Source organism: Pecten maximus, chromosome 17, assembly GCF_902652985.1.
Source record: "Pecten maximus chromosome 17, xPecMax1.1, whole genome shotgun sequence".
NCBI classification, from domain to species: Eukaryota; Metazoa; Mollusca; class Bivalvia; order Pectinida; family Pectinidae; genus Pecten; species Pecten maximus.
Window position 1 is genome coordinate 407,112 of NC_047031.1, and position 18,556 is coordinate 425,667.

Sequence of the window (18,556 nt, forward strand, 5' to 3'; positions counted from 1 at the left end):
GTGAATATTAGATATTTAAAATTGTAACAACCGTTACTCACGTCCGTGTATTATTGGCACGAGTGTGGGTTATTGGAAAATAATACATGGTTTTAAACCAATCAAAACTGGCGTTACATAGCAAACATGGTAGAGTTTTCGATATAATTTGACATTTATAGGTATCAATATGGCGGGAGGGTTTTTCGTGCGATTAATCAAGTTCCCCTGCAGCGGTTCATACTCAAACTTCATGCAGATCTTCCTTACTACAACTGCTTGCATGTAATTGCTTTTCATGTCCGAAGGTGAAAGTTCAAGGTCACTGCTACTAAAAACAGAAAATTTGTTTCCGTCCGATAACTCAAGTTCCTTCGGCCGATCAAACTCGAACTTTATGCATTTTTTTCCATACCAAAAGTGTTCGCATGGATTTTTTACTGGTCTAACGGTTAAAGGTTACGGTTACTGTTACTATCAATAGAAAATATGTTTTCATGCAATAACTCTGGTAATCAGCCAACTATCTGCGCATGTGTTAAAACCACTTCCGGACAATTCTAGTAAACTTATTAGAAGAGAAACTCTTTATTGTAGAGACTTGGCCTCGTTTTGGTTGTGCACGATTCCTGAGTAGCTGGAACGAGGGATCTAGATGATCGGTTACTGTGCTCTGATTGGTAGAAATGAGTGAAATTATCAAAAGTGTTTTTCACTTATATTTTAACCCTAAAACCTAAATCTGTGGAAAATATAACACATAGTTTTAACGGACCAAGTCTGCTATCCTGTACTTGTCTCTGACATAATCCTCTGGGATATTTTTATGATATAAACTGTTATATAGATACGTTTACGAGTTCATGTATCAATATTTACATTTGCCTGGCAATGCCACTAAATAAACTAACCAAAACAAAGTGTTGTCTATGAGAGTATAACTGACACCCAAAGCATGCCATGATTCCAGTGCGTAAGAATACATGTACAATGTAAACAAAGATGGCGGCCAATGTGAATCGAACTCTGAACTCCTGAGTGACCAAACATAAGAAATTTGAAACAACTAAACTAAATGGTATGATATCGACAAAAACACATCAAATAAAGAAAATATGATAATAAATAAAACATTGTGAAAACCAATATCATTATTTTTGTCGTTTTTGTATGCACTATTTTGTGTAGCAATCTGCACGTGAGAAGAAAGGCTGTTCCAGTTTTGAAACGGTGATTTCGGGATTGACGATAAGGCGGGAAATTTAAATTATAAGTCGAAACCAACATATTTTTTAAATAAAAACAATTCATCAAACGTAAATATAAGCATTAAACTGTCTTGATATGGCATCTCTGTTCGATATAAATGACAGAGCTTTGCAGACAAACTGCATTATGACATATTTGTCTGCAAAGCTCTGTCATGTATATCGAACAGAGATGCCATATCAAGACAGTTTAACGCTTAAATATATTTAGATAAAGATAACTTCGTCATGAGAAAAAACGCTGTGACGTCATGATGGAGAAATTAATTTACTTGTCAGAAGGGTTGAAGGCGAAGTCATATTTACACCAACCACTATAAAACACGATATCTAGAGTCATGGAAATCAACATTAAATTGTTAGAAATTATTCACCTCAGTTAACAAGTTTCATATAATTCTATCAATTCATCATCATTGTGGTAACTTTTTATAAGTGTGCAAAGTTATTTAAGATCAAGCCAAACGTTTAATTACACACGGTATGATATGACATACATATTTTTGAATTATTTCTATAATGAATAGTTCTCAGTTTATATATATAAATGTATTGTGGATAAGTCCTAAGAAATGTTGTAATAACTTGTGCCTAATCCTTTATGCTTTTGAAGCAAATGTAATATGTTTAAATCAATCCTTATGGTCTTGATGTGTTCCATTGTGCCATCATCCCACCACTGTCACGTAGACTTTATATTATATAATCATGACTTCATTACATTTTTACATCACATGATCATTACACTGTTCCATCAGGTGATTTTTACACTGTTCCATCAGGTGATCATTACACTGTTCCATCACGTGATTTTTACACTGTTCTATCACGTGACCATTACACTGTTACATCACGTGATCATTACACTGTTACACCACGTGACTATTACACTGTTCTATCACGTGATCATTACACTGTTATATCAGGTGATCATTACACTGTTCTATCGCGTGATCATTACACTGTTCTATCACGTGATCATTGCACTGTTATATCACGTGATCATTACACTGTTATTTCACGTGATCATTACACTGTTATATCACGTGATCATTACACTGTTCTATCACGTGATCATTACACTTTTCTATCGCGTGATCATTACACTGTTATATCACGTGATCATTACACTGTCACCACACGCTGTTTCCTGGCGGTACCTTCGCATTGTATATCACAAAGACAGATGATAATTACAAAACTACACAAAACCAGTGTTCCAGTTAGTCCTACAGTCATGACGACTGGTCGTGTGTCATCAGCACAGGTCAGCCTTCTTATCCACGCCTGAAGGTATCTTTCTTCTTAACCACAAGATTTGATTTAATGTTGTTCAACGCCAGATCGAATTCAGCTTCAGTTGAATTATCAGAATTATTTAGATGATTACTGCATGAACAAAAACAATCGCCATACGTTTTTATCGGTGTTAAAGTATACGTTGACAGGTGATCGGCAGAAACTGTTACGTTATCAGCTGTGGTAAAGTTGGTTGATACGTCATCAGTTGTGATGAAGTTGGTTGATACGTCATCAGTTGTGGTAAATTTGGTTGATACGTCATCAGTTGTGGTAAAGTTGGTTGATACGTCGTCACTTGTGGTAAAGTTGGTTGATACGTCATCAGTTGTGGTAAAGTTGTTTGATACGTCATCAGTTGTGGTAAAGTTGTTTGATACGTCATCAATTATGTTCATTAGAGTTAATACATCATCGTGATCAGTTGTGGGTAGTTTAATTGATTCGTCTTCAGCTGTGATAGGATTGGTGAATACAGAATTGGTAGTGGTGATGTTATTATCCCGTGGTATAATAGTGACGTCATTGGTACCGGGAGTGGAGTTATCATCACGTGTTATAATAGTGACGTCATTGGTACCGGGAGTGGAGTTATCATCACGTGTTATAATAGTGACGTCATTGGTACCGGGGGTGGAGTTATCATCACGTGTTATAATAATGACGTCATTGGTACCGGGAGTGGAGTTATCATCACGTGTTATAATAGTGACGTCATTGGTACCGGGAGTGGAGTTATCATCACGTGTTATAATAGTGACGTCATTGGTACCGGGAGTGGAGTTATCATCACGTGTTATAATAGTGACGTCATTGGTACCGGGAGTGGAGTTATCATCACGTGTTATAATAGTGACGTCATTGGTACCGAGAGTGGAGTTATCATCACGTGTTATAATAGTGACGGCATTGGTGCCGGGAGTGGAGTTATCATCACGTGTTATAATAGTGACGTCATTGGTACCGAGAGTGGAGTTATCATCACGTGTTATAATAGTGACGTCATTGGTACCGGGAGTGGAGTTATCATCACGTGTTATAATAGTGACGGCATTGGTACCGGGAGTGGAGTTATCATCACGTGTTATAATAGTGACGTCATTGGTACCGGGGGTGGAGTTATCATTACGTGTTATAATAGTGACGTCATTGGTACCGGGAGTGGAGTTATCATCACGTGTTATAATAGTGACGTCATTGGTACCGGGGGTGGAATTATCATCACGTGTTATAATAGTGACGTCATTGGTACCGGGAGTGGAGTTATCATCACGTGTTATAATAGTGACGGCATTGGTACCGGGAGTGGAGTTATCATCACGTGTTATAATAGTGACGTCATTGGTACCGGGGGTGGAGTTATCATTACGTGTTATAATAGTGACGTCATTGGTACCGGGAGTGGAGTTATCATCACGTGTTATAATAGTGACGTCATTGGTACCGGGGGTGGAATTATCATCACGTGTTATAATAGTGACGTCATTGGTACCGGGAGTGGAGTTATCATCACGTGTTATAATAGTATCGTCATTGGTACCGGGAGTGGAGTTATCACCACGTGTTATAATAGTGACGTCATTGGTACCGGGGGTGGAGTTATCATCACGTGTTATAATAGTGACGTCATTGGTACCGGGAGTGGAGTTATCATCACGTGTTATAATAGTGACGTCATTGGTACCGGGAGTGGAGTTATCATCACGTGTTATAATAGTGACGTCATTGGTACCGGGGGTGGAGTTATCATCACGTGTTATAATAGTGACGTCATTGGTACCGGGAGTGGAGTTATCATCACGTGTTATAATAGTGACGTCATTGGTACCGGGAGTGGAGTTATCATCACGTGTTATAATAGTGACGTCATTGGTACCGGAGTTATCATCACGTGTTATAATAGTGACGTCATTGGTACCGGGAGTGGAGTTATCATCACGTGTTATAATAGTGACGTCATTGGTACCGGGAGTGGAGTTATCATCACGTGTTATAATAGTATCGTCATTGGTACCGGGAGTGGAGTTATCATCACGTGTTATAATAGTGACGTCATTGGTACCGGGAGTGGAGTTATCATCACGTGTTATAATAGTGACGTCATTGGTACCGGGAGTGGAGTTATCGTCACGTGTTATAATAGTATCGTCATTGGTACCGGGGGTGGAGTTACCATCATGTGTTATAATAGTATCGTCATTGGTACCGGGAGTGGACTTATCATCACGTGTTATAATAATATCGTCATTGGTACCGGGAGTGGAGTTATCATCACGTGTTATAATAGTGACGTCATTGGTACCGGGAGTGGAGTTATCATCACGTGTTATAATAGTATCGTCATTGGTACCGAGGGTGGAGATATCATCACGTGTTATAATAGTGACGTCATAGGTACCGGGGGTGGAGTTATCATCACGTGTTATAATAGTGACGTCATTGGTACCGGAAGTGGTGTTATCATCACGTGTTATAATAGTATCGTCATTGGTACCGGGAGTGGAGTTATCATCACGTGTTATAATAGTGACGTCATTGGTACCGGGGGTGGAGTTATCATCACGTGTTATAATAATATCGTCATTGGTACCGGGGGTGGAGTTATCATCACGTGTTATAATAGTGACGTCATTGGTACCGGGAGTGGAGTTATCATCACGTGTTATAATAGTGATCGTCATTGGTACCGGGAGTGGAGTTATCATCACGTGTTATAATAGTATCGTCATTGGTACCGGGAGTGGAGTTATCATCACGTGTTATAATAGTGACGTCATTGGTACCGGGAGTGGAGTTATCATCACGTGTTATAATAGTATCGTCATTGGTACCGGGAGTGGAGTTATCATCACGTGTTATAATAGTGACGTCATTGGTACCGGGAGTGGAGTTATCATCACGTGTTATAATAGTGACGTCATTGGTACCGGGAGTGGAGTTATCATCACGTGTTATAATAGTGACGTCATTGGTACCGGGAGTGGAGTTATCATCACGTGTATAATAGTGACGTCATTGGTACCGGGGAGTGGAGTTATCATCACGTGTTATAATAGTGACGTCATTGGTACCGGGGGTGGAGTTATCATCACGTGTTATAATAGTGACGTCATTGGTACCGGGGGTGGAGTTATCATCACGTGTTATAATAGTGACGTCATTGGTACCGGGAGTGGAGTTATCATCACGTGTTATAATAGTGATCGTCATTGGTACCGGGAGTGGAGTTATCATCACGTGTTATAATAGTACGTCATTGGTACCGGGGAGTGGAGTTATCATCACGTGTTATAATAGTGACGTCATTGGTACCGGGAGTGGAGTTATCATCACGTGTTATAATAGTGACGTCATTGGTACCGGGAGTGGAGTTATCATCACGTGTTATAATAGTGACGTCATTGGTACCGGGAGTGGAGTTATCATCACGTGTTATAATAGTGACGTCATTGGTACCGGGAGTGGAGTTATCATCACGTGTTATAATAGTATCGTCATTGGTACCGGGAGTGGAGTTATCATCACGTGTTATAATAGTGACGTCATTGGTACCGGGAGTGGAGTTATCATCACGTGTTATAATAGTGACGTCATTGGTACCGGGAGTGGAGTTATCATCACGTGTTATAATAGTATCGTCATTGGTACCGGGAGTGGAGTTATCATCACGTGTTATAATAGTGACGTCATTGGTACCGGGGAGTGGAGTTATCATCACGTGTTATAATAGTGACGTCATTGGTACCGGGAGTGGAGTTATCATCACGTGTTATAATAGTGACGTCATTGGTACCGGGAGTGGAGTTATCATCACGTGTTATAATAGTATCGTCATTGGTACCGGGGGTGGAGTTATCATCACGTGTTATAATAGTGACGTCATTGGTACCGGGAGTGGAGTTATCATCACGTGTTATAATAGTGACGTCATTGGTACCGGAGTTATCATCACGTGTTATAATAGTGACGTCATTGGTACCGGGAGTGGAGTTATCATCACGTGTTATAATAGTGACGTCATTGGTACCGGGAGTGGAGTTATCATCACGTGTTATAATAGTGACGTCATTGGTACCGGGAGTGGAGTTATCATCACGTGTTATAATAGTGACGTCATTGGTACCGGGAGTGGAGTTATCATCACGTGTTATAATAGTATCGTCATTGGTACCGGGAGTGGAGTTATCATCACGTGTTATAATAGTATCGTCATTGGTACCGGGAGTGGAGTTATCATCACGTGTTATAATAGTGACGTCATTGGTACCGGGAGTGGAGTTATCATCACGTGTTATAATAGTGACGTCATTGGTACCGGGAGTGGAGTTATCATCACGTGTTATAATAGTATCGTCATTGGTACCGGGAGTGGAGTTATCATCACGTGTTATAATAGTATCGTCATTGGTACCGGGAGTGGAGTTATCATCACGTGTTATAATAGTATCGTCATTGGTACCGGGAGTGGAGTTATCATCACGTGTTATAATAGTGACGTCATTGGTACCGGGAGTGGAGTTATCATCACGTGTTATAATAGTGACGTCATTGGTACCGGGAGTGGAGTTATCATCACGTGGTATAATAGTGACGTCATTGGTACCGGGAGTGGAGTTATCATCACGTGGTATAATAGTGACGTCATTGGTACCGGGAGTGGAGTTATCATCACGTGTTATAATAGTATCGTCATTGGTACCGGGAGTGGAGTTATCATCACGTGGTTATAATAGTTACGTCATTGGTACCGGGAGTGGAGTTATCATCACGTGTTATAATAGTATCGTCATTGGTACCGGAGTGGAGTTATCATCACGTGTTATAATAGTGATCGTCATTGGTACCGGGAGTGGAGTTATCATCACGTGGTTATAATAGTGACGTCATTGGTACCGGGAGTGGAGTTATCATCACGTGTTATAATAGTACGTCATTGGTACCGGGAGTGGAGTTATCATCACGTGTTATAATAGTGACGTCATTGGTACCGGGGAGTGGAGTTATCATCACGTGTTATAATAGTGACGTCATTGGTACCGGGAGTGGAGTTATCATCACGTGTATAATAGTATCGTCATTGGTACCGGGAGTGGAGTTATCATCACGTGTTATAATAGTGACGTCATTGGTACCGGGAGTGGAGTTATCATCACGTGTTATAATAGTGACGTCATTGGTACCGGGGGTGGAGTTATCATCACGTGTTATAATAGTGATCGTCATTGGTACCGGGGGGTGGAGTTATCATCACGTGTTATAATAGTGACGTCATTGGTACCGGGAGTGGAGTTATCATCACGTGTTATAATAGTATCGTCATTGGTACCGGGAGTGGAGTTATCATCACGTGTTATAATAGTGACGTCATTGGTACCGGGAGTGGAGTTATCATCACGTGTTATAATAGTGACGTCATTGGTACCGGGGATGGAGTTATCATCACGTGTTATAATAGTGACGTCATTGGTACCGGGAGTGGAGTTATCATCACGTGTTATAATAGTGACGTCATTGGTACCGGGAGTGGAGTTATCATCACGTGTTATAATAGTGACGTCATTGGTACCGGGAGTGGAGTTATCATCACGTGTTATAATAGTATCGTCATTGGTACCGGGAGTGGAGTTATCATCACGTGTTATAATAGTGACGTCATTGGTACCGGGAGTGGAGTTATCATCAAGTGTTATAATAGTGACGTCATTGGTACCGGGAGTGGAGTTATCATCACGTGTTATAATAGTGACGTCATTGGTACCGGAGTTATCATCACGTGTTATAATAGTGACGTCATTGGTACCGGGAGTGGAGTTATCATCACGTGTTATAATAGTGACGTCATTGGTACCGGGGGTGGAGTTATCATCACGTGTTATAATAGTATCGTCATTGGTACCGGGAGTGGAGTTATCATCACGTGTTATAATAGTGACGTCATTGGTACCGGGAGTGGAGTTATCATCACGTGTTATAATAGTGACGTCATTGGTACCGGGAGTGGAGTTATCATCACGTGTTATAATAGTGACGTCATTGGTACCGGGGTGGAGTTATCATCACGTGTTATAATAGTGATCGTCATTGGTACCGGGAGTGGAGTTATCATCACGTGTTATAATAGTGACGTCATTGGTACCGGGAGTGGAGTTATCATCACGTGTTATAATAGTGACGTCATTGGTACCGGGAGTGGAGTTATCATCACGTGTTATAATAGTGACGTCATTGGTACCGGGAGTGGAGTTATCATCACGTGTTATAATAGTGACGTCATTGGTACCGGGAGTGGAGTTATCATCACGTGTTATAATAGTGACGTCATTGGTACCGGGAGTGGAGTTATCATCACGTGTTATAATAGTATCGTCATTGGTACCGGGAGTGGAGTTATCATCACGTGTTATAATAGTGACGTCATTGGTACCGGAGTTATCATCACGTGTTATAATAATGACGTCATTGGTACCGGGAGTGGAGTTATCATCACGTGTTATAATAGTATCGTCATTGGTACCGGGGGTGGAGTTATCATCACGTGTTATAATAGTGACGTCATTGGTACCGGGAGTGGAGTTATCATCACGTGTTATAATAGTGACGTCATTGGTACCGGGAGTGGAGTTATCATCACGTGTTATAATAGTGACGTCATTGGTACCGGGAGTGGAGTTATCATCACGTGCTATAATAGTGACGTCATTGGTACCGGAGTTATCATCACGTGTTATAATAATGACGTCATTGGTACCGGGAGTGGAGTTATCATCACGTGTTATAATAGTGACGTCATTGGTACCGGGAGTGGAGTTATCATCACGTGTTATAATAGTGACGTCATTGGTACCGGGAGTGGAGTTATCATCACGTGTTATAATAGTATCGTCATTGGTACCGGGAGTGGAGTTATCATCACGTGTTATAATAGTGACGTCATTGGTACCGGGAGTGGAGTTATCATCACGTGTTATAATAGTGACGTCATTGGTACCGGGAGTGGAGTTATCATCACGTGTTATAATAGTGACGTCATTGGTACCGGGAGTGGAGTTATCATCACGTGTTATAATAGTGACGTCATTGGTACCGGGAGTGGAGTTATCATCACGTGTTATAATAGTGACGTCATTGGTACCGGGAGTGGAGTTATCATCACGTGTTATAATAGTGACGTCATTGGTACCGGGAGTGGAGTTATCATCACGTGTTATAATAGTGATCGTCATTGGTACCGGGGGTGGAGTTATCATCACGTGTTATAATAGTGACGTCATTGGTACCGGGAGTGGAGTTATCATCACGTGGTATAATAGTGACGTCATTGGTACCGGGAGTGGAGTTATCATCACGTGTTATAATAGTGACGTCATTGGTACCGGGAGTGGAGTTATCATCACGTGTTATAATAGTGACGTCATTGGTACCGGGAGTGGAGTTATCATCACGTGTTATAATAATGACGTCATTGGTACCGGGAGTGGAGTTATCATCACGTGTTATAATAGTATCGTCATTGGTACCGGGAGTGGTGTTATCATCACGTGTTATAATAGTGACGTCATTGGTACCGGGAGTGGAGTTATCATCACGTGTTATAATAGTGACGTCATTGGTACCGGGAGTGGAGTTATCATCACGTGTTATAATAGTGACGTCATTGGTACCGGGAGTGGAGTTATCATCACGTGTTATAATAGTGACGTCATTGGTACCGGGAGTGGAGTTATCATCACGTGTTATAATAGTGACGTCATTGGTACCGGGAGTGGAGTTATCATCACGTGTTATAATAGTGACGTCATTGGTACCGGGGGTGGAGTTATCATCACGTGTTATAATAGTGACGTCATTGGTACCGGGAGTGGAGTTATCATCACGTGGTATAATAGTGACGTCATTGGTACCGGGAGTGGAGTTATCATCACGTGTTATAATAGTGACGTCATTGGTACCGGGAGTGGAGTTATCATCACGTGTATAATAGTGACGTCATTGGTACCGGGAGTGGAGTTATCATCACGTGTTATAATAGTGACGTCATTGGTACCGGGAGTGGAGTTATCATCACGTGTTATAATAGTGACGTCATTGGTACCGGGAGTGGAGTTATCATCACGTGTTATAATAGTGACGTCATTGGTACCGGGAGTGGAGTTATCATCACGTGTTATAATAGTGACGTCATTGGTACCGGGAGTGGAGTTATCATCACGTGGTATAATAGTGACGTCATTGGTACCGGGAGTGGAGTTATCATCACGTGTTATAATAGTATCGTCATTGGTACCGGGAGTGGAGTTATCATCACGTGTTATAATAGTGACGTCATTGGTACCGGGAGTGGAGTTATCATCACGTGTTATAATAGTGACGTCATTGGTACCGGGAGTGGAGTTATCATCACGTGTTATAATAGTGACGTCATTGGTACCGGGAGTGGAGTTATCATCACGTGGTATAATAGTGACGTCATTGGTACCGGGAGTGGAGTTATCATCACGTGTTATAATAGTGACGTCATTGGTACCGGGAGTGGAGTTATCATCACGTGGTTATAATAGTGACGTCATTGGTACCGGGGGTGGAGTTATCATCACGTGTTATAATAGTGACGTCATTGGTACCGGGAGTGGAGTTATCATCACGTGGTATAATAGTGACGTCATTGGTACCGGGAGTGGAGTTATCATCACGTGTATAATAGTGACGTCATTGGTACCGGGAGTGGAGTTATCATCACGTGGTATAATAGTGACGTCATTGGTACCGGGGGTGGAGTTATCATCACGTGTTATAATAGTGACGTCATTGGTACCGGGAGTGGAGTTATCATCACGTGGTATAATAGTGACGTCATTGGTACCGGGAGTGGAGTTATCATCACGTGGTATAATAGTGACGTCATTGGTACCGGGAGTGGAGTTATCATCACGTGGTATAATAGTGACGTCATTGGTACCGGGAGTGGAGTTATCATCACGTGTTATAATAGTGACGTCATTGGTACCGGGGGTGGAGTTATCATCACGTGTTATAATAGTGACGTCATTGGTACCGGGAGTGGAGTTATCATCACGTGTTATAATAGTGACGTCATTGGTACCGGGAGTGGAGTTATCATCACGTGGTATAATAGTGACGTCATTGGTACCGGGAGTGGAGTTATCATCACGTGGTATAATAGTGACGTCATTGGTACCGGGAGTGGAGTTATCATCACGTGTTATAATAGTGACGTCATTGGTACCGGGAGTGGAGTTATCATCACGTGTTATAATAGTGACGTCATTGGTACCGGGAGTGGAGTTATCATCACGTGTTATAATAGTGACGTCATTGGTACCGGGAGTGGAGTTATCATCACGTGTTATAATAGTGACGTCATTGGTACCGGGAGTGGAGTTATCATCACGTGGTATAATAGTGACGTCATTGGTACCGGGGGTGGAGTTATCATCACGTGTTATAATAGTGACGTCATTGGTACCGGGAGTGGAGTTATCATCACGTGGTTATAATAGTGACGTCATTGGTACCGGGAGTGGAGTTATCATCACGTGTTATAATAGTGACGTCATTGGTACCGGGAGTGGAGTTATCATCACGTGTTATAATAGTGACGTCATTGGTACCGGGAGTGGAGTTATCATCACGTGTTATAATAGTGACGTCATTGGTACCGGGAGTGGAGTTATCATCACGTGTTATAATAGTGACGTCATTGGTACCGGGAGTGGAGTTATCATCACGTGTTATAATAGTGACGTCATTGGTACCGGGGTGGAGTTATCATCACGTGTTATAATAGTGACGTCATTGGTACCGGGAGTGGAGTTATCATCACGTGTTATAATAGTGACGTCATTGGTACCGGGAGTGGAGTTATCATCACGTGTTATAATAGTGACGTCATTGGTACCGGGAGTGGAGTTATCATCACGTGGTATAATAGTGACGTCATTGGTACCGGGAGTGGAGTTATCATCACGTGGTATAATAGTGACGTCATTGGTACCGGAGTTATCATCACGTGGTATAATAGTGACGTCATTGGTACCGGGAGTGGAGTTATCATCACGTGGTATAATAGTGACGTCATTGGTACCGGGAGTGGAGTTATCATCACGTGGTATAATAGTGACGTCATTGGTACCGGGAGTGGAGTTATCATCACGTGTTATAATAGTGACGTCATTGGTACCGGGGTGGAGTTATCATCACGTGGTATAATAGTGACGTCATTGGTACCGGGGGTGGAGTTATCATCACGTGTTATAATAGTGACGTCATTGGTACCGGGAGTGGAGTTATCATCACGTGGTATAATAGTGACGTCATTGGTACGGGAGTGGAGTTATCATCACGTGGTATAATAGTGACGTCATTGGTACCGGGAGTGGAGTTATCATCACGTGTTATAATAGTGACGTCATTGGTACCGGGAGTGGAGTTATCATCACGTGGTTATAATAGTGACGTCATTGGTACCGGGAGTGGAGTTATCATCACGTGTTATAATAGTGACGTCATTGGTACCGGGAGTGGAGTTATCATCACGTGGTATAATAGTGACGTCATTGGTACCGGGAGTGGAGTTATCATCACGTGGTATAATAGTGACGTCATTGGTACCGGGAGTGGAGTTATCATCACGTGTTATAATAGTGACGTCATTGGTACCGGGAGTGGAGTTATCATCACGTGTTATAATAGTGACGTCATTGGTACCGGGAGTGGAGTTATCATCACGTGGTATAATAGTGACGTCATTGGTACCGGGAGTGGAGTTATCATCACGTGTTATAATAGTGACGTCATTGGTACCGGGAGTGGAGTTATCATCACGTGTTATAATAGTGACGTCATTGGTACCGGGAGTGGAGTTATCATCACGTGGTATAATAGTGACGTCATTGGTACCGGGAGTGGAGTTATCATCACGTGTTATAATAGTGACGTCATTGGTACCGGGGGTGGAGTTATCATCACGTGTTATAATAGTGACGTCATTGGTACCGGGAGTGGAGTTATCATCACGTGTTATAATAGTGACGTCATTGGTACCGGGGGTGGAGTTATCATCACGTGGTATAATAGTGACGTCATTGGTACCGGGAGTGGAGTTATCATCACGTGTTATAATAGTGACGTCATTGGTACCGGGAGTGGAGTTATCATCACGTGTTATAATAGTGACGTCATTGGTACCGGGAGTGGAGTTATCATCACGTGGTATAATAGTGACGTCATTGGTACCGGGAGTGGAGTTATCATCACGTGTTATAATAGTGACGTCATTGGTACCGGGAGTGGAGTTATCATCACGTGTTATAATAGTGACGTCATTGGTACCGGGAGTGGAGTTATCATCACGTGTTATAATAGTGACGTCATTGGTACCGGGAGTGGAGTTATCATCACGTGGTATAATAGTGACGTCATTGGTACCGGGAGTGGAGTTATCATCACGTGTTATAATAGTGACGTCATTGGTACCGGGAGTGGAGTTATCATCACGTGTTATAATAGTGACGTCATTGGTACCGGGGGTGGAGTTATCATCACGTGGTATAATAGTGACGTCATTGGTACCGGGAGTGGAGTTATCATCACGTGGTATAATAGTGACGTCATTGGTACCGGGAGTGGAGTTATCATCACGTGGTATAATAGTGACGTCATTGGTACCGGGGGTGGAGTTATCATCACGTGGTATAATAGTGACGTCATTGTACCGGGAGTGGAGTTTCATCACGTTGGTATATAGTGACGTCATTGGTACGGGGGTGGAGTTATCATCACGTGTTATAATAGTGACGGTCATGGGGTAAAGGGGAGTGGATGTTAGTCATCACGTGTTATAATAGTGACGTCATTGGTATCCGGGGAAGTGGGAGTTATCATCACGTGGTATAATAGTGACGTCATTGGTACCGGGAGTGGAGTTATCATCACGTGTATAAAGTGACGTCATTGGTACCGGAGTTATCATCACGTGTTATAATAGTGACGTCATTGGTACCGGAGTTATCATCACGTGTTATAATAGTGACGTCATTGGTACCGGGAGTGGAGTTATCATCACGTGGTATAATAGTGACGTCATTGGTACCGGGAGTGGAGTTATCATCACGTGGTATAATAGTGACGTCATTGGTACCGGGAGTGGAGTTACAAGATGGAATCGCTGGAAATAGATAAAATTCCAATATTTATATTAAATTGAAACTTATTCAGGTTGAATTTGAAATCTATAATTTGAAAACAATCCGCTGTTGCGAACTAGTGCAATATGATGTCGATAATATCAAATTCTAAAACAAAATTAATAAAATTCATATCATTCATTTCCCAGAACTACATTAGACAAACGTAATAATTTTTAAAAATATAAGTGGAAATATATCCGGTACCATAACCACTCCCTAAACGAAAATAAACTTACCAACACCCCATCACAAATAACAGTGTCAACTAACATTTAAAAAACATCTGTTCTTTAAACTACCCCCACCACCAGGCAAACCCACCTTAAAATGTAAATAACACCGGAAAAAAAACATAACAAAGATAAAAATCTTACCCACTTCTGTGAGATACAAGATAAAAAGGTACTTTAGGAGCGTCATTTCCACCCTCCAATCCCTCGTCTTCGTCTAACCAACTCCGTTACTTCGACTTTCGAATCCTTTGTCGAACAAACACTCCGCTATTTCGAAATTCTGATCCTCGTCTTAAAAAACTCCGCTATTTCAGACTTCTAAACCTCGTCTAATAGATTCAGTTATTTCAAACTTCCAATCCTCGTGTAACAAATTCAGTTATTTCAAACATCCAATCCTCGTGTAAAAATTCACTTATTTCAAACTTCCAATCCTCGTGTAACAAATTCAATTATTTCAAACTTCCAATCCTCGTGTAAAAATTCACTTATTTCAAACTTCCAATCCTCGTGTAACAAATTCAATTATTTCAAACTTCCAATCCTCGTGTAACAAATTCAATTATTTCAAACTTCCAATCCTCGTGTAACAAATTCAATTATTTCAAACTTCCAATCTTCGTGTAACAAATTCAGTTATTTCAAACTTCCAATCCTCGTGTAACAAATTCAATTATTTCTAACTTCCAATCTTCGTGTAACAAATTCAGTTATTTCAAACTTCCAATCCTCGTGTAACAAATTCAGTTATTTCAAACTTCCAATCTTCGTGTAACAAATTCAGTTATTTCAAACTTCCAATCTTCGTGTAACAAATTCAGTTATTTCTAACTTCCAATCCTGATCTAACAGATCCAGTTATTTCGACATTCGATTAATTCGTCCAACTAACACTCCGTTAATTTGAATTTTCGAATTACCAATCCTCGTCAAACCAATTTCGCTACTTCGACCTTCCAATCCTCGTCAAACCAATTTCGCTACTTCGACCTTCCAATCCTCGTCAAACCAATTTCGCTACTTCGACCTTCCAATCCTCGTCTAACCAACTCCGCTATTTCGACCTTTCAATCACTTGGCTAACAAACTCTTTTAGAAGCATGTAATAATAGCACATTTTATCATCTTTACGTTCAATTCTGTGTATATTTTCAGACGAATTGAAAAATGGACACTGATGTAGTCCTGACATTGAATATTTAATATGTAAACAGAGAGAAAATGGTTTTGTAATCACATATATATCATGAATCTTGGTTCCGTTATGTAAACAAAGGGACACTTAATATAGACCTGTACCACGTGACATCGTATACATAATGTCATTATCAACTGTGTATTGCACGTCGACATAATTATTAGAGATTCTCTACCGACTACATGATATCGATTTAATATTGCGATACACGATTGGTTGTTTTCAAACAAAATGATATTTCGAATTGAACGAGTTAAAACAATAATCAGTAAACTTGGTTCATATGTATAACTGTAGAACATTAGTACTTGTGTCGATAGTTAGCAGGTTTAACTGTAGAACATTAGTACTTATATTGATAGTTAACATGTGTTACTGTAGAACATTAGTACTTATATTGATAGTTAGCAGGTTTAACTGTATAATATTAGTACTTATATTGATAGTTAGCAGGTTTAACTGTATAACATTAGTACTTATATTGGTAGTTAGCAGGTTTAACTGTATAACATTAGTACTTCTGTCGATAGTTAGCAGGTTTAACTGTAGAACATTAGTACTTATATTGATAGTTAACATGTGTTACTGTAGAACATTAGTACTTATATTGATAGTTAGCAGGTTTAACTGTATAATATTAGTACTTATATTGATAGTTAGCAGGTTTAACTGTATAACATTAGTACTTATATTGGTAGTTAGCAGGTTTAACTGTATAACATTAGTACTTCTGTCGATAGTTAACATGTATAACTGTAGAACATTAGTACTTATATTGATAGTTAGCAGGTTTAACTGTATAACATTAGTACTTATATTGATAGTTAGCAGGTTTAACTGTAGAACATTAGTACTTATATTGATAGTTAACATGTGTTACTGTATAACATTAGTACTTATATTGATAGTTAGCAGGTTTAACTGTATAATATTAGTACTTATATTGGTAGTTAGCAGGTTTAACTGTATAACATTAGTACTTATATTGGTAGTTAGCAGGTTTAACTGTATAACATTAGTACTTATATTGGTAGTTAGCAGGTTTAACTGTATAACATTAGTACTTATATTGGTAGTTAGCAGGTTTAACTGTATAACATTAGTACTTATATTGATAGTTAACATGTGTTACTGTAGAACATTAGTACTTATATTGATAGTTAGCAGGTTTAACTGTATAACATTAGTACTTCTGTCGATAGTTAACATGTATAACTGTAGAACATTAGTACTTATATTGGTAGTTAGCAGGTTTAACTGTATAACATTAGTACTTATATTGGTAGTTAGCAGGTTTAACTGTATAACATTAGTACTTATATTGGTAGTTAGCAGGTTTAACTGTATAACATTAGTACTTCTGTCGATCGGTTCTGTCATGGACGACTTTTATCTCTCTGGAGCAGACAAAACTACTTGAGTGTTTGATTCAGGAAGAATATAATATTTGATAATAAAACAGAGTTATTTCCCTTTGAAGGTATATGCGAACTATATACCTACAGTCCACTGAGACAAAGTCAAAGTCAGTTGATTGTTGAACCGTAAATAGGACTGTTTTGTGGGCGATATTTGCTGTGGAGTGGAACCCCCCACCCCTAGCTAGGGTTGATTAAATGGCGACTGTCGAAGCCGAAGACGCCCCTCCTCCCGGAACGCTCTGTCTTATTAACTCAGAACCATCTTAATGGTTTCCATACATATCTATCTTATAACACTTTAAGGATTCTGAGTTAGAATCACGCTTTAGTTTTAATGTCGCCGTTCTTTGTTGTTTTTATTTACAACAATAGTAAACAAGTCACGGATCAGTGAGAAGTAAAATTTGTGATTGGATCTGTGAAGACAACCGATGATTTCCTGGCGGTACAGGACTATTAGGTTAAATTACAACATACGACATTTGGTAATATCGAGGTAATACATGTACGTATTTAAGCCGCCTAAAGGTGTTTGTTTAAAGTCTTTGTTTGGTAGGAAATGTTGATAAGACGTTGGTTATAACGATGTTGTTATATAGATTTATTCATTTAACGCCTAAGGCTGAACATCTTTAATCATGCTTAAGGGGTAAATCAAATACAAAGCTATTGTTTGTAACGTTACGTCTTGTGAACATTTATACTATTCATTGGGTATGTCTATAAAACCTGATCAGACGACTTGGGAATCTCTCGTCCATGTAAACAGACGATATTGTCACAGAATAACGATTGTTGTATGACACTTTACCAATAATTATATGGTATCAACAGTTTCACGGACCCATGATGTTATAATATTACATAAGTCCCACAATCTGGTTTTCGACGGACATTTTTTCATATATAGAAATGTTAATGAAAAATGAGTTAAGTGTGAAAATAGTAATTG